The sequence below is a fragment of the Pelodiscus sinensis genome, chromosome 12, assembly GCF_052426305.1.
Source record: "Pelodiscus sinensis isolate ZL-2025 chromosome 12, ASM5242630v1, whole genome shotgun sequence".
NCBI lineage: Eukaryota > Metazoa > Chordata > Testudines > Trionychidae > Pelodiscus > Pelodiscus sinensis.
Window position 1 is genome coordinate 25,275,232 of NC_143063.1, and position 18,224 is coordinate 25,293,455.

An 18,224-nucleotide genomic window follows, 5' to 3' on the forward strand; every position below is an offset into this window, starting at 1 on the left:
AAAGCACTCTATATACATTAATGGATTAATCCTTGGCAATGGAGGGAGAAAAGATGGGATGCTAATTTTAGTATGGTGAACTGAAGTATAAAAAGGCTTGCCCGTAGTCACTCAGGAGGTCAGTGGCTGAGTCAGCATGAAAATCTATAACTCTTTTGATAAAGACTTCATGTTTCATATTCCCCTATCAGGTCATATGTACTCAGGTAAACATGAAAATATTTCTGTATACCGTCTTTTAGTGAATATAATCAGCAGGTTATATTCATTTTTACAAACCCCGCACCCTCCATCCCCGCGGGGTATATTCGTGTGTGGGGTATACTGGTTTTTTTTACAGAAAGTACTGGGAAGGAGCCCGGAGCCCTGTCCTGGGTAGCTGGTGGCCCGCGCTGCGGATCCCCGCAACACCCCCCCCCCCCCCGCAGCCTCCTTTGTACCCTACTTGCAACCTCCCCACGCCCCCTTGCAGCCCCCGGCCCCACTCACCGGCGCACAGGAGCGGGGCTGGGGTATAGTGCTTGTTGCTTCTGCGCAATCCAGCTGGGCGCCCTCCCCTGCCTGCAGCCGCCACTGCCACATGCCAGTGCCGCTGCACGCTCGCTTGTTGCTCCTGTGCCAGCGCCTGGCCCGCCACCCCGAGCCATGTCCTGGCCCAGGAGCAACAAGTGAGTGCACAGTGGGGCCGGCGTGCAGTGGCAGCAGCTGCAGACATGGAAGGGCGCCCGGCTGGATTGTGCAGGAGCAACAAGCCAGCTCGTGGCAGCGCCTGCGTGTGGTGGCTGCAGGCAGGGGAGGGCGCCTGGCTGAATCGCTCCCCTGCCCGGAGGCTGGAGGCTGGCGGCTGTGCAGGAACCGGGCGGGTGAGTGGCTGGCTACTTCCCACTCTTCCCCCTCCGCCCCGCACCGTCAATATACCCCCGGCACAGTCTTATATACTCTGTGGGTTACTCTCGGCACAGTCTCATATACCCTGTGGGTTACACTCGTGCAAGATTTTTTTAATGAAACAACAAAAACCACGGGGTATATTCGAGTGCGGGGTACATTTGGGTGTGGGGTATATTCACTAAAATACGGGACATATTCCATCTGTCTCCCATTTTACAAGATAGTTAATTATAGGTATAGGTTTAATATTTAACATATACTAAATATGTTAAATATTAAATATTAGCATAGTGACTGGAGTAAAAACTACCATGACAAAAATTACTTTTTTGTGTTAGATGGTAAAAATTTCCCTTTTTTCAGTCTTCAGTATAACTCTGTCCTGTTTAGAAAAGTACAGGCAGTCCCCGAGTTACATGGATCCGACTTACGTCGGATCCTTACATACGAACGGGGCTTTTCTCGCCCCGGAGGATGCGAATGGCGGGACCACCCAGACGCGCTGCAGTCCCGCCGCCGCGTCCTCTGCGGCGAGAAAAGCCGCTCCGCGTCTCCCTGGTGTGCTGGGGGGGGGGGGGGTCCCCAGCAGACCAGGGAGACGCGTAGCAAAGCCGCAGAGCAAAGCTTTGCTCCGCGTCTCTCTGGTCTGCTGGGGGGGGGGGCACAGCTAGTGTGCCCCCCCCAGCAGACCAGGCTTTTCTCGTCGACGCCTGGGGTAGAGCAGCTGGGGCGCTGCCGGGTTGGTCCCGCAGCACCGCTTCTCGGCGCTACTGGACCAACCCGGCAGCACCCCAGCTGCTCTGTCCCAGGCGTCCAGATTCAGCCGCTGTTGAAACTGATCAGCGTCTGATTCCAGGAAGCCCGGAGCAGAGCAGCTTTGCCTCAGGCTTCCTGTAGTCAGCCGCTGGTCAGTTTCAACAGCGGCTGAATTTGGACGCCAGTTCCGACTTACATACAAATTCATCTTAAGAATAAACCTACAGTCCCTATCTTGTACGTAACCTGGGGACTGCCTGTAGTAATATCCTTCTGGTTTAGTTTAATCCCAAATTTGACATATTAGCCAGATGTATTAGTAGATGTATTAGCCATATTATAGGTGGAGCTTCTAGAGCTATGATTTATGCTGAATATATTCCTCCTGCTTCTGTGGCTTTTTGGCATAAACATTTGCGTATCTTATGGTCTTATCTCTGGATCTGGGCCTTTACCCAAAACAAAAGAGTACAAACCTTCTTTAGCTTATGAAAGACGAAAGCACTTGCCCATAAGATCACCACATAGTTTCTATTGTGCTAGAGGACAAAGCAGTATTTTCTTTGTTCCAAACACACTATGACTGAGAGGCTTACCAAACTGATCAAACCTTCAGATCGCTACCCCTTCCTGCTTCTCCACGTGGGAACTAACGATACGGCCAAGAATGACCTTGAGCGGGTTACTGAGGATTATGTAGCTCTGGGAAGAAGGATCCAAGAACTCGAAGCACAAGTGGTGTTCTCGTCCATCCTCCCTGTTGAAGGGAAAGGACTGGGCATAGATCATCAAATTGAGGACGTAAATGCATGGTTGCGCAGGTGGTGTCGTAGAGAGGGCTTTGGTTTCTTCAGTCATAGGACTCTGTTCCAGGCACAAGGATTGTTAGGAAGAGATGGGATCCACCTAATGAAGACAGGAAGGAGCATCTTTGCGGGCAGGCTTGCAAACCCAGTGAGGAGGGCTTTAAACTAGGTTCATCGGGGGATGGTAACCAAAACCCTGAGAGGAGTGGGAAAGTCAGATACCGGGAAGAAATGCAGAGAGGAACTAGCAAGGAAGGAGGACTCCTGATTCGAATGGAGAAGATAGAACGATCAACTGGTTATCTGAAGTGTTTGTACACTAATGCGAGAAGCCTGGGAAACAAACAAAGCCGGGGGGTTATCAGGAAGATGAAAGTGCAAATGGAATTGCGAATGGCTAAGGATTTGAAGGATAACAAGAAAGGTTTCTACAGGCATTTTTACAAGAAGAAGGTGATCAAAGAGGGTGTGCGGCCCCTACTGGATGAAGGAGGTAACCTAGTGACAGATGATGTGGGGAAAGCTGAAGTACTCAATGCTTTCTTTGCCTCTGTATTCACGGACAAGGTGGGCTCCCGGACTAATGCGCTAAGTGACGCAAGATGGGATGAAGATGGACAGCCCTTGGTGGGTAAAGAACAGGTTAGGAACTATTTAGAAAAGCTAAATGTATATAAATCCATGGGTCCAGACTTAATGCATCCGAGGGTACTGAGGGAGTTGGCAAATGTCATTGAGGAGCCTTTGGCCATTATCTTTGAAAAGTCATAGAGATTGGGAGAAATCCCAGATGATTGGAAAAAGGCAAATGTAGTGCCCATCTTAAAAAAAGGGAAGAAGGACGATCCAGGGAACTATAGGCCGGTCAGTCTTATCTCGGTTCCTGGAAAAATCATGGAAGGGATCCTTAAGGAATCCATTTTGAGGCACTTGGAAGAGAGGAAAGTGATTAGGAATAGTCAGCATGGATTCACAAAGAGAAAGTCGTGCCTGACCAATCTGATTAGCTTCTATGATGAGGTAACTGGCTCGGTGTACGTGGGAAAGTCAGTGGATGCGATATACCTTGACTTTAGCAAGGCTTTTGATACGGTCTCCCACAATATTCTTGCCAGCAAGTTAAGGGAATATGGATTGGATAAATGGACAGTAAGATGGATAGAAAGATGGCTAGAAGGCCAGGCCCAGCGGGTAGTGATCAACGGCTTGATGTCAGGATGGTGGTCGGTTTCTAATGGAGTGCCCTAAGGTTAGGTTCTAGGACTGGTTTTGTTCAATATCTTTATTAATGACCTGGATGAGGGGATGGATTGCACCCTCAGCAAGTTTGCGGATGACACTAAGGTAGGGGGAGAGGTAGATACGCTTGAGGGCAAAGATAGGGTCCAGAGTAACTTAGACATATTGGAGGATTGGGCGAAAAGAAATCTGATGACGTTCAACAAGGACAAGTGCAGAGTCCTCACTTGGGACAGAAGAATCCCAAGCATTGTTACAAGCTGGGGACCAACCACTTAAGAAGTAATTCTGCAGAAAAGGACTTGGGGGTTACAGTGGATGAGAAGCTGGATATGAGTCAACAGTGTGCCCTTGTATCCAAGAAGGCTAATGGCATATTAGGTTGCATTAAGAGGAGCATTGCCAGCAGATCCAGAGATGTCATTATTCCCCTTTATTCGGCTCTGGTGAGGCCACATCTGGAGTATTGTGTCCAGTTCTGCTCCTCCCCCCCCCCCCCACTACAAAAAGGATGTGGACGCATTGGAGAAGGTCCAGCGGAGGGCAACCAAAATGATTTGGGGGCTGGAGCATATGACCTATGAGGAGAGGCTGAGGGAGTTGGGTCTGTTTAGTCTGCAGAAGCAAAGAGTGAGGGGGGATTTGACAGCAGCTTTCAACTTCCTGAAGGGAGCTTCCAAAGAGGATGGAGAAAGGCTGTTCTCAGTGGTGACAGATGGCAGAACAAGGAGCAATGGTCTCAAGTTGTGGTGGGAGAGGTCCAGGTTGGATATTAGGAAAAACTATTTCACTAGGAAGGTGGTGAAGCACTGGAATGGGTTACCTAGGGAAGTAGTGGAGTCTCCATCTCTAGAGGTGTTTAAGTCTCAGTTTGACAAAACCCTGGCTGGGTTGATTTAGTTGGGATTGGTCCTGCCTAGAGTAGGGGGCTGGACTTGATGACCTTCTGAGGTCTCTTCCAGCTTTATGGTACTATGATTCTATGTAGAAGGAGACCAGGAAAAGATTAGCCAAGGTGTTTCTTGTCCAGTTAATTAGCACGTATAGTCACCAAGTTATCATAGCAACATGAGGGCTGCACTGTGCTGCAGAAAGGTATTCAACCATTATAAAAACAGTTGAAGAGAGAAGATGGTCATGGGGAAAAAAAAAAAAAAGAAAAATGAAAAGTGAAAAAAAAAGTGAAACTTCATGGGTACCAGCAATGGATTGCTTAATAATACGTGACAAAGGATCTACTTGAACTGAGGTAACCAGGCCACTGACAGGTTTATGTGACAGGGGTTAGATAAGAAATGGAACTGCTGCCTGTGTAACCCTGTTCCTAGGACAGTTGTTTTGATCAGGCTTGTGGCCTTTAAGGACTGGCTATTGCTGGGACTTGAACTATGCCTGAGGCCTTCCTATGGAGTGACAAGATAAGGGCTTGGCTTGGCTGTTCTTGGGTCCGTAGAGGATTCAAAGAGGAGGAGGTAGCCTACTCAGTGGGAGCTTCCCTCAAAGAAAAGCAGCACTGGCATTATAAATAAGGTTGGACCAACCTCTGGCCCAAGGCACAAGCCATTTAAAAATGAAGAAAAGTCAGAGCCAGCCAGCCAAGTGGCTAGATCAATGGAAGAGACGGTATGTTCAACATAGTGATGGCATTCAGGATGCCTGGAAATGACAGCTATCTCAAGGATACAAGTGATGTGAGCCTTTGACCTACGAAATCTTGTGAGGACTGAAAGCTGTAGGTAATTTACAGGAGGCTGTCACAGGGATTTTCTCTGGAGTAACACTCCCTGAAGAATCCACCACCATATTGATTCTCCTATTTGGAGAGTAAATCACTTCTTCCCACTCCTTTGCATGGGGGAAAAGAAGTTCATTTAGATGCAAGCACTGGCTTCTTAATGGCAAGGACAAACTTACAATTGCTTCCTCCACTGAGATCCCTCACACTACCTAGAGACAATTAATTAGTGCTTGGGGTACTGAGAGTGACGATATAGTGAGGCTAAGATGATGTGCAATAGAGGAAGTGCCACAGGTAGGTAACTACAATGCTTGGTCTCTGCAACAGATTGGATTTTTGCTGCAATTTTGAATAGGGAAAACATCAGTCCCTTCAACAGTAACCTCATTTTACATCTCACCAATTCTTTTTTCAAAATAGGTCTGCACACTGATTAGAATGTCAATGGGTTGCTGCTATTATTGAACTGCCCAAACACTTATTCTCATAATCCATCTCATCGAGTACATTGAACACTGTACGAGGCTCAGCTTTCATTGCAAACAGTTCACCTGACAAATGTGCATGAGAAGCAAATATAAAAGACAGCAGCTAAGGTGAATTTAATTTTGGTTCTCCTTTGCCTAAATGTTTGAGAAGAGCTTTTCCTCACTCTTTTGTCAATAACAGCAAATATGTATGAAGACCCAGCACCTATCCAATGGTAGCCTACTGGCCTTGATATTTACCGGAGTTGCTTGTATCTTTGTGATTTCTTTCTTTTTTTTTCCAGTTGGCCAACAGCAGAAAACTGTCTCCAGTATCTAGAACTTTTCAGACTCTGCAGGCACTGATTGCCTAAGTTTGAATGTTCACTTTTTTCTTTATTTCTGAGTACAAGAAGCCTCCGTCATCTTAAAAAACTAACACATTCTGCTCTGTGAAGGTGTGATATTCATCTGCTCTGTTAACAGCGCTATATTTATTAACATCACCAAGAGGAACTTAACACTAAAAATACAGAGACATAATCTTCACAAAGCTCGTTGGATAGCATGCCAAGTGCAGAGTTTCATGAAGATTCATCTGAGTCTAAGATTCCAACTTTCACGCCAAAAAGTCAGTTCTCATTTTAGCAGCTTCTAACTATATACCTATATCTTACAGACTGCTTAGCCAGAGGCATTAAACTAGCATCAATCACATTTACAAAAATATTTCTTTTGAGGGTTTTTATGCAAGATTATGAAAAATCATTATTTTGTTATACAACAGAGTTACAAATACCTCAGGAATGGAAGTTGTTGATAAATCAGAAATGTTTGTATCTCTGCCCCAAATGTATTGGTTTCTTTAATCATATGTGTTGCTCTTCTCTGGACCTTCTCTAATTTCTCCACATCTTTCCTGAAGTAGTCATAGTAAAATTTACCTACTTCACAAGATGTTGTGTGAATAAATACATTGCTAGGCCCTTAGAAGCTAGTCTGTTGGAGGGAAGGGGCATATAAGTAGGTTAGATAGACAAATGTGCCAATATTACATAGTATATTAGCATACTGGATACATCTTGAATAGCCTCCCTTTTAAGTGGGAATTCTTTGTTTTACATTCTCCCCTTCCATAGAAAATTACCTGGTCAAATGTTACCAGCAGTTGGGGTCATCATATGTCTTCCTAAGACTAACCACTGCTAAGACTTAAAGGACACAGGAGTTTACAGGTAATTACTCAGACACTGACGTGTTCTAGCATTGGAATCACCCTTGATAGCTTTCATTTGCACATTTAAAATCATAAACCATTTCCTATCCCATATTTCTAACTTTACATACAAGAAAGATACATACACCAAAATAAGATATATTGATCCAGCAGTTTGTGACATTAAAATTGACAGGTTACATGAGGTATTTTGTCTAAAGCATCTTCAAGTTATGCATATTTATATCCATAAATCAATTTAATAATGCATGGAGGGGGAGGGGGAGAGGCGAAACGAAACCGTCACATAAATAAACTGTGTTTTCTTGCTATGCCAGTGCTTATATTACAAAGTGTTCTTTAATTTAATTCTGGAACATTATTAGTGCACTCTTTGAATTAACATGAAAACATTAAAGCTTTTTTTTTAGAACAGCTCTTGCCTAGGCAAAGCCAAATTATGTATGGTGCAAAGGGGCTGTTATGTTCAATTTATGCTGAACATGAGCATTTTTCTCACAGGCAGCTTGCTGAGAACAATTCCCCTTTGTTTACAAAACTTCTACTGAGAGACCTTGATTTTTCAAATTTAAATGTACAGTTCAGCAGCCTGTTCTGATTAAGTAAATATTCCTGCTGAGAGTATTTTTGTTAGTGTTATATTGTGAACGATTTACATGTCTTTAACCTGCATCACGGAATTGTCATATTTATCATAGCAACAAATCTGTTCTAGCTGCATATATGTATATGTCAGTCAATCATCAACTCTTTCCAGATCACCTTCATAACTTACTTGTGGGTTTGTCACTCACAAGTCACTCAGCCATCACAAGCTCATGTCACTGATTTATTCTAAATCCTTTATACCATACAGTACTCAGGGGCATCCTTACCCATTTGCAGAATATGTAGCTACATAGGTCACCTGACAATTTGGGGCACCAGTGGGTCTCTGCTTCCTCCAGAGAGAATCTAGTTCATTTAAAAGTAAAGAAGCTTAATGGATCTATTAGCAGAACACTGAACCTGTGAAAGAGCCATTCACGTGGTAATGAAGCCCCTTAACAGGCATTTGCCAACCTTAGGTGTATCCTGTCAGTTGCTGAATTTACTTTGTTAAGCTACAAGAATGTAGTTTACAATTTGGTTTACAAGTGTTTCATTAGTGTGTTGCTGAAAATTATGTAACCCCCAAGGAGATTACCTAGATTCCTGGGGCTCTGTCTGCTGGCAGCTCAGGGTTTGCCTTAGCTCCCCCTTCCTACCAGGGTCAGAGTCCGCCTGACAACCCATAGGGAGTGAGATGCCCCTCTCAGGGAGTTCAGGAGGAGGAGGAGGAGCCATGGTTGGGACAGTCTGGAGCCAGCCAGGGCAAGGGGAGGGCTGGCTGTGTGGAAATGAGTAGGCCCCAGACCTGCATGCAGGGTTTCCCCCTGAGAACTAGCCTCTAGGGACCTGAAAGCTGGGTTTTATTTCTCCTCTGGTTGATTCCCAGTTTGTAGAGTTTTCTGGGAAACTTCACCAGCCAGGCTGTGTTGGCTCTCCGGCTCCCTGGGTGAGACCCGTCACCACATGGTCAGCTCTGCTCTGCCTGCTAGTTCAGGGCTGCTGGCTGATGTGTGTGTGTCAGAATGCTGGGGTAGGAGATTACAGTTTGAATTTTAGTGCCGTTGTGTAACTTGCACCTTGAGATTTGCACCCCTTTGTGTTGAGGGGAAATTCCGGGACCAAAGCAGCCTGATTCCTGCCTGAAGAGGGTCCCTGCCAGAAGAAACCAGCCCCTCTGCAGTGACTGAGTCATCTCTGAACCTGAGGCTCATTCATGGAGTGTGTGAGTGGACCACCCTTTACTTAGTCAGAGAATTTGTTTGGGGATTTTATAACCTGCTGCATATTAAACCTGTGGAGGGATTTACTGCCTTCTCCCACTTGTGAATTCTTTGGACTGTACTGGACCCAGTTAGTACCACTGCTAAACCACTGCAGAGAAGAATTTTGTGGTCATAAGTCATCAAGGGCCCCAACAAAGTATTTGTATCAACGGGACACTAACCGTACAGTTGCTGGGCACCGGTGAACCTAAAAATAGTGTTTTACCCTGTTCTGTTATATTTGTGTCCTGTTTAATATAATTGTGTTTAATATAGTGTATGTGTTTGTGCTATTTTCTGGGAATCTCCAACTATCTGGCAAGTACGTGGGGATTACCCTGGGTTAGAATTTTCCTCCCAAGCTGCCCTGGTGACCTTGCCAGGAAGGCGTGACGGGGGTGGAGGCCAAATAAATCCATAGGAAAAAATGAAGTTGAGTGGGTGGCGGGATCCAGAAGAACCCAGACCTATCCATCAAAACCTGTAAGTAGATTGGCATTAAAGAAGGTAACCAGGTAGAGAGAGGGCACTACAATTGTAAAATCTCATCTCTAAAAAATCACCCCCCGCACACTGGGTTGTTGTCTGGGATGGGGTATCAGTTTAATATTACTGTGTAGGGCCCCATAAATCCTAAGGACATCCTGAGGCTATGTCTAAATTGCTGGGGGGAGGGAAGGTTCAGAAAAAGGTACAATTCATAAATTGTGAACCACAATTTGCATACCTTTTTCTGATTCTTCTTTTGGAAGAGGCTTTTCCGACATTTGGCCAGTCTATATGGGACCAAATGTTGGAAAAAACCTCCTCTTTCAGAAGATCTCTTATGCCTCATAAGGGCTTCTGAAAGGGTGCGTCTGCTGTTCCAAAAAAAAAAATTTGGAAGAGCAGATGCATTCCCTGGACGCGGCAGAGTTTTTCCAGGATACCTCTGGTATTCTGGAAAAACTCTGAAGTGTAGACATAGCCTGAGTGTACTCTATTCTTTTTGAAGCACAAGGGGATGATTAAGGAAAGAATAATAAGATCATGCAGTTACGTAAACTAACTAGTGTACAAATGGATGATTCTTAGCTACTTGAAGTTTTATATAAATTTGGCAATGCTAGACCTTTCATTTTCAATAGGTCTGTAATTGTTTACATTTTGTGTGTGTGTGTGTATATTTATGAATTACCCTTATTATCTTGGAGTTATAATGGAACAACTCATATAATGAATTTGTGTTCTCACTGAATTTGAAATTGGATAAATTTATCTTTATGGGCCCTAAACTCAGATAGTTTTTAAGACTGACTTTTCAAAGGTTTTCCTTACTGGATTTGTAACCATTTAAAGTGACTTCTGGAGCAGCAGTCTGGTATTGTGGTTGATACATTGATCATCCATTGCCAATTATAGGGAAAAAATGAATGTTACTATTTCTATTGCAGATCATCAGAGAAAATGTTTACAGAAATGCCAGGTATGAGGCATGCAATGTGGATAAATTAGTCATCCTAATTCCATTTAAGAGATTTTAACAAACCAAAAAATTGAAGGTGATAGAATGCACTGTTGGTGATGCTGCTGATGGCTGTATTTACCCAAAGAGTAGACCACTGCAATCAACCATAACTTTGCAAATATGAACCCATTTTAACTGCTATGGATTTAAGCAGCTCTTTGTACATTTTCCCCCTTATGTTTCTAAAAATAGGATTTTATAGTCTCTTAGGGTATGTCTACACTACCACCCTAGTTCAAAGTAGGGTGGTAATGTAGGCAACCGGAGTTGCAAATGAAGCCCGGGATTTGAATTTCCCGGGCTTCATTTGCATGTTGCCGGGCGCCGCCATTTTTAAATGTCCGCTAGTGCGGACTCCGTGCCGCGCGGCTACACGCGGCACGGACTAGGTAGTTCGGACTAGGCTTCTAGTCCAAACTACCGTTACTCCTCGTAACTAGTCTGAACCGGCTTCATTTGCAACTCCAGTTGCCTACATTACCACCCTAGGTCGAACTAGGGTGGTAGTGTAGACATACCCTTATTTTTTTCCTCCCCTGTTTCATGGCCTCACCCCATTTTGTATTAAGTACCTTAATTCCCCACAGAGTTCCTGCTCTTTTCCCTTATGGCATAAAACACAAGATCACAGATTCCAGTCTAGTGATAGAAATGTAGCCGTGTTAGTCTGGGGTAGCTGAAGCAAAATGCAGGACAATGTAGCACTTTAAAGACTAACCAGATGGTTTATTAGATGATGAGCTTTCGTGGGCCAGACCCACTTCCTCAGATCTGAGGAAGTGGGTCTGGCCCACGAAAGCTCATCATCTAATAAACCATCTGGTTAGTCTTTAAAGTGCTACATTGTCCTGCATTTTGCTTCAGATTCCAGTCTGGCATTCTTACATGGTTTAATGATTGTTGTCTGTCTAACATTTCTTAATTCCCTTAGCTTTCTCTTGCTAGACGTTGCTATTCTAATCAGATGGTCCTGGGAATGAACTATATACACTTATTTTGTCCTCTTCTCTCTTTGCCTTCAACATTGCCATTATAAATACCTGAATAATTAATAAATACCATGTGTTTACATTCTTCTAATTCCTTTTTTCCTCTCCTTATTTAGAACCTCTAGAATTCTCAGCTTTGCCTTGTTTCAATAGTTCTTTCTGATACTGTACCAGTGTTTGATATGAAACATTTTCATTAAAATGTTTTGTCTACATTCAGATTTTATTCCCATTGAAAGTTTAAATCCTGTATTATTCCTATATGTGCTCTTTTTCCACTATAAAGCTTATTACTTGGATATGCTGGGTGTAATGGGTTGCACTCACCTCTCGCAAGTACCCCTTGGCCGAGTGCACGTGCCTGCACTCTCTCTGCCTGTTTGTGGTCAGTGTTTGCTGACTCCGCCCTCTGGCCAAGGTGCACACAGTCTGTCTGTGATATAAAAGCAACACATATCCCTGTTGAGGTAGAGGTCCAACAGGGGCCTCTCAGTCTTCTCTGTAATGTCTCTCAGTTTGTCCCAGCTCCAGAATAGAGCAGTGTACCAAGGAACCTTATCTGGAGGCAATGTCTTCACCCTCGGGCCCAGCTCTTCAAATGGGCCACTTTAGTTCAGTCTAAGGGCGCCATTTCAGGAGGCTGGGACTGGGGGGCAGCCGCTGTGTGCTCTGGGACGTGGCTAGCTTTCCATCCCATTGCTGGTATGTTAAGGGAGTGAAGGGAAAATGTTTGCATTCTGTGCATGCCTCTCACACCTGGCTGCTGAAGGCAACTCAGCATCTAGGTCTGAGAGAAATGCATGGAATGCAAGCACTTCCCCTTCACTCCCTTAGTGTCCGGGGAACAGGATGAAAAGCTAGCCACGTCCCGGAGCGCATGGCTGCTGTCCCCACTAGCCTTCCGAAATGGCGCCCTTGGTTCAGTTCCCTTTGGGAGTAGTTCTAAGTCCCTTTGGGGGTACTTTGGGAGTAGTTCAAAGTCCAGGCCACTTCCCCCAGTGACTAATGAGAGATTGGGGAGAATCTAGGCCCACCCATTACCCTGGGTTCCACGAGGAGTACAGGTAGTTCGGAATAGGAAGCCTAGTCCGAACTACCTAGTTCGTGCCGCGTGTAGCCGCGGGCACGGAGTCCGAACTAGCGGACATTTAAAAATGGCGGCGCCCGGCAACATGCAAATGAAGCCCGGGAAATTCAAATCCCGGGCTTCATTTGCAACTCCGGTTGCCTACATTAACCACCCTAGTTCGAACTAGAGTGGTAGTGTAGACATACCCGCACAGTGAAATCCTGGCCCCATGGAAATCAGTTTCATCCATGGGTTTTACAAGACTTTCACACAGGCTGAGGTATCCTTCAAAGCTCCCACTGGGAGATTTAGACAGAGGTTTTACCTCATCTATTCTGAGCGCTGCCTCCGTAATATAATAATCAAAAAGAGGCAAGGTTCACACAGCTTCAGGATTTCTGTGTGTCCTTTTTGATAGACTATTTATTGCCCCGAGAAACATTTTAAGACACAAGAGGCTGAGCACTGCATTTACTCTCAAGATTTAACTATCTGCTTAATTTTACCTCCACTGAGGAACCCCCACTTTCCTTCCTGGGTTACTTGGCTAACCTGTGTGCCTAGGCTCCTGATGTTTTTTAACATTAAAGGACATCCTGAGTATCCTAGTGGTGATGTTGGATAGTTGGGGATCCTCTGTGAACCCCTTTGTTTTAGTCCCTTGCTTCTAAAGAAATATAAAATGGTGGTTCCTTAACCTAGCTGGCCCCTGTACACCCTTAATGGAGTGCTTTGGAAATCTCCAGGAATAAACTTATTCCAGTAATGATCTGGATCTAACTCCAATCTACAATTATAAGTAATATGCATGTAACTGATTAAATTAGAATCAACACACCTGTACTTAACAACTTAAAGAAACAGGGTTTAACAGACTAAAATTGAATAAAATCAATTTTAAAAGTACACTAAAATAAAGGAAATGTATCTAATTGGCATTTACACTGTCACCATTTACCCACCCCAGAGTGTGTGCTCCTTTGGATCTCAGAGTCCCAGACGCTTGCGTAGGCGCGCTTGAAGATCTGCAGCTGAAGTGGAAACAGCACTCTGCAGGTTGTATGAATGTCAGTACAGGCAGGCAACAAGCTGCACAATCCCTCTGACACTGGAGCAGGCCCCACCAAATGCCAGCAGCTCTGGTTCACTGGGCCAACTGCTCTGCCTCTCTTTGGACCCAGAGTCTGTCTTCTGTGCTCCATCCCAGGCAGCACTTTTCCAAACAGCACAGTTACAGTTACTTCTGTGCAGGCCCTTCTCAATCACAGGCACAGCCAGAGTCTCTCCTCTCCAGGGATAATCACCAACACCCCCTGAAGCAGCCTGTTAGATCCAAGCCCCAGCAGGCTCTCAGCAGCAGGCTCTAGCTTCCAGCTGCAGCTCCTGGACTGAAAAAGGCTTCACACAAGAAATCTGGATACTCTCTCTAAATTGGAGCACACCAACTCTCTCCCTGCACTGCCTGGAAGAGAGCAACAGTTTCCCTCTTTTTTCCCCAAGGCATCAAGGAAGTTGAAGTCACTAGGGCAAGACTGCAAAACAAAGGAACCTTCCAGTAGAAGCTCCTATAATAAAGGGGGCCTACATACCATTTGAGCCATCTCACTGATTTCACTAGGACTAGGTACAGCCTCTCTCCGACTTACGAGCCAGTTATGGACCAAGCAATAGGTTGTAACTCTGTTTGTTTGTAATTCGGACCCCATTGAGTTACACGCAACCGCGCTGTTTGTAAGGACGGATTGCGTTCGTAACTCGGGGTCCGCCATTTACAAGAGTTTCGGTCGTAACTGCCAACAGTCGTAAGGCAACCGTTCGCAACTCGGTTTGTACATGCTTTCACTGGGTTTCTGGACTGGAATCAGTGAGCACAGTACTTTACAAGTAGACTCTTAGTCTTCTCTGTGGGGGGAGGCAGAGAGGGAGCCTGGGGTCTATTACTCTAGTTTATAGCCATTGTCCTATGAGATAGCAATGACAGTCTGACTATCCCTTCTTTCTGAGAGGAGGAGGAGGCAGGAGTGAAAGACAAAGGATCATTGTTCTATCCCTGCCCCTTTCTCACTCACTTGTGCCACATTCTTAATATCGTAGCATGTCTGAAGTCTGAAGGATACTGCTTGGGTGCTCTTCTTCTATGGTCTTTCCAAATCTTCCCTCCACTTGAGAGACAATCCGCAAGCACGAGGGAGGCTGAGAAGACAGATTAAAAAGAAGCCTGCAGAGGTGGGGCAAGGCAAATTTAACAGAATAAATCATTTGTTACACATTGTTTACCCCCTCTTGTCAAAAACCATATGAGCATGAACAATAAAACTGATTTATTACAGGTTTTAATTGAACAAAATGGAAATAACTCAATATCTTTTGTTCTTCGTAATCTAAATTGAATCTGGGAGGGAAAGGATTACATGATGTGAGAAGAAAAAGTAGCACAATGTTGAAAGTAAGCATGGCTTTAGGGAGTCTTAGTGATCAGAATAACATTTCCAATGGACTGTTGCTCATAATTTTCTTTAAAACTGAAGAGGAAAAATACTGTTACTGATGCATCATGGCCCAGGTGACTGACTAGAACTAATGTATGCAGCAGGATCCTTGAATTGCGAGGCACTTCCTCTCACTATGTCTCTCCCCGCCATCTTGTTCCCCTAGGCGAATACAGTCAGCACAGTATCCTTTATTGCTAGTGTATATTATGCTGCTCCCAAATTTTCGTTATGTGGTTTGTACTGAAAATGAATAACTACAGCCTTAGAAGTTGTCAGGCTGAACCACTGACTGATGTCTGGCATAAATGAGTATTTTGCATATGGAAGTGTGTGCCTTATGTCTCAGCCACCACCTTGACCCACATATCAGGGACAAAACAAGAGACTTCAAAACTGGCATAGAAAAGCCTCACTGACTAGGGCAGTAACAGACTTTTGCATGGACCAGACACACAAGGTGGATCTATAACACACACTGACCAAGAAGGACTACAGGAAGTTTAGTGTTAGGATGTTACCAACCATACGTGATGTTTGTTCTGCTCAATATAAAATTACACTGCATTCCATAAATTAGGATTAACTGTACCTCATGTATTCACTCTCCTTAAAATTCATTGTAAGGGAAACCCTTCTTGATTTGTACTAAATGAATATGAATAAGATGCCCTAATTGTCAGATGTTGTCTGAAATCTGGCTCCCGCTCAGTATCATTTTGTCTTCCTAATCTAAATTAAATCTGTTAGTGAGAAGACTTGACAATAGGGGAACAACGATCTCCTATTAACCAGAAGAAGTGATTTGCGCTCAAATTGATCAGGAGCAGTGTGTTTTGTGTATAAACTGATGGGGGTGGACCCTTTTGCTTTTCTACCAGGGCAGAATCATTGCTCAGTTGCTTAGGTACATGGCAAGATAAAATCTATACACTATACATGACTGGAGGCTTGATTGTTGGAGACTGGAAGATGCATAATCCCACTCTTAGTTTGCAGGTGATCAACAGGTATGTATCAGCTGCAGCAGCCTGATCATCCCAGTGACTGGGCAATGCAGAAGGGTTTGTACCATATCCCCATTCCTATCAACTTGTTTGAGAATGTCTGCAAACCTGGGAGCATGCACAAGCAGCAGAGACTAAATACAGGGGCTGTGACTGGCCCAAATGTGTAGTACATGAGAGGTGGTGGAGCATGACTCCATATGCCCACCTGTTCTCTCTGATTCACATAAAGCCAGACAGCCAGACTCAATCTGGCCTTTCTCAGTTCGCTTATTTCAGCTGCTGGTTTTAGCTGCCTGAGCAGTACCCTGCTGCTTTAGATATGAATTAATATCTATTATCATTTCAGCCATGGTAAATGACTCTAATGGACATTCTGTGCTCTATTTTTAAGAGGAAAAATCAGAACAGACTGAGTTTTTATCATGCAAAAATCCCACAAGCACAATTATTTTTAATTTATTTTTAATAGAGCAGATTGATCAATCATGCCATTTTCACATTGACATTGTGGGGTCAAATCTGTAGCTGAGAGATAGGGAGTCCATTTTTGTTCATGAGCATAAAAGGGTAAATCCTGAGCTGGGGAGAAATATGTGTGCAGGTGAAAAAAATAAAGTTGCTTGGAGCAAGAGAACCATATTCCATTGGACTATGCAGTTTTGTCAAAATCAAAACAAAATTGGGTATTTTGCAATCTGGACCCTTTAACTCCATTCATCTGAAGAAGTGGGCTGTGCCCATGAAAGCTCATGATACCATCTACATATTTTGTTAGTCTCTAAGGTGCTGCAGGACTATTCATTGTTTTTTGAGTTTTTTCAGTTACAGATTGTAGCCAGCTGGACACGACCTCTGCCTCCCCCATTGGAGTCTAGATGGCTGGACACACACCCTTGTTTCCCCCTTTTCCCTTGATTCTGACTCACTCAGCTACAATTTAAGTTAGGCTTTAGTTATGTTAACCCATACAATTTATGTTAGGTGTCAAGCAATACAATTTATGTTAGGATGTCAAGGCCAGTAAGGCCAGATGGTTGCTTAGAAACCATATTGCTTAATGTATGCTTATGAATATGAATATAGCCTATAGAATGAGTGGGTAGTAAGATTGAGAAACACCCAATTAAAAAGCAGTCCAGGATTTGTAATCTTTTAAGGTAAGAAAGGACCCTGCAAAGTGCATGAATTAACATCACAGGCAACCAGGTCTCTCTCTTTCTCTTGGACAAGATGTAACTTCACAGCAGAATCCTTAGAGCCTCCTGGAGACAGTAAAACCCTCCTGCAGATCCAAAGGGACCTCCGGGGACCCTCATCACCTTCACGGCCAGCCTCTGGGGAGCTGTCACCTGGCCACGTTTCAGCCACCTGTAAAATCGAAACTGACTCTCGTCACTTGCTGCCTGCCTCCATACTGCCAGCATGAATGTGATGTGTGTGAATACCACCGTACCCTTAAGAATCTGTACTAATAAACAACCCCACTACTGCTCCAGTTGGCCCTTTGTCTAAGTTCATTCCTCGACTGGTCCAAGGACAGATAACACAGACTAACATGGCTACCTCTCCAAAAAAATTGGGTAAGTTTTGCAACACATGTAAAGAAGACAGTTACGGGGAGCTGCCTACAAAATGTTGAAAGCACTGGAATAAATTGCCTAAGCAAGTTGTGGAATCTTCATCATTGGAGATATTTAAGTGCAGGTTAGATAAACATCCATCAGAGTTCTACATAGTTCTTGGTACTGCTGTGAGGGCAGGGCACTTGACTTGATGACCTCTCAATGTCCCTTCCAGTTCTACTCTTCTGTGATTTTTAAATGCATTTTGAAATTGGTTTAGTTGGTATAATGATGTGTATCATAACATCATACAAAATTTTTAAAAGGTCAACATTGAAACAAAATATTTTGACCTACCTGAAATAATTTTTTTTCAATTTTCCTTCATGGAGAATCTAGAGATGTTTGCTTTTTGTTGCTATTTTGAATGAAGCTAAATTTTGAACTCTCCAAATCCTTTGCAAAACTGAGTTTCCAGCCTCTCCATATCCCCGGAAAAGAGGGAAAGGAATCCTCCCCTATTCTAACTGTGGAGCCACTTTTACAGCTTCGGGTCTGTAATAGCTCCAGGGGCCCTCAAGCATCTGCTCATCCTATGAGGGATCCATCCC

General features: G+C 44.2%; 1 long non-coding RNA gene across 1 annotated transcript in view; it reads left to right on the forward strand.

Annotated features, from left to right (window-relative positions):
• Window positions 1-495: 495 nt before the first annotated feature.
• LOC142831155 (uncharacterized) overlaps window positions 496-18,224 on the forward strand; it is a 28,435-nt gene continuing 10,706 nt past the window's right edge. The window contains exons 1-3 of the long non-coding RNA XR_012906822.2: window positions 496-863; window positions 7,037-7,132; window positions 8,830-8,947. This is a non-coding gene — a long non-coding RNA (uncharacterized LOC142831155). The remainder of the gene's footprint in view (window positions 864-7,036; window positions 7,133-8,829; window positions 8,948-18,224) is intronic.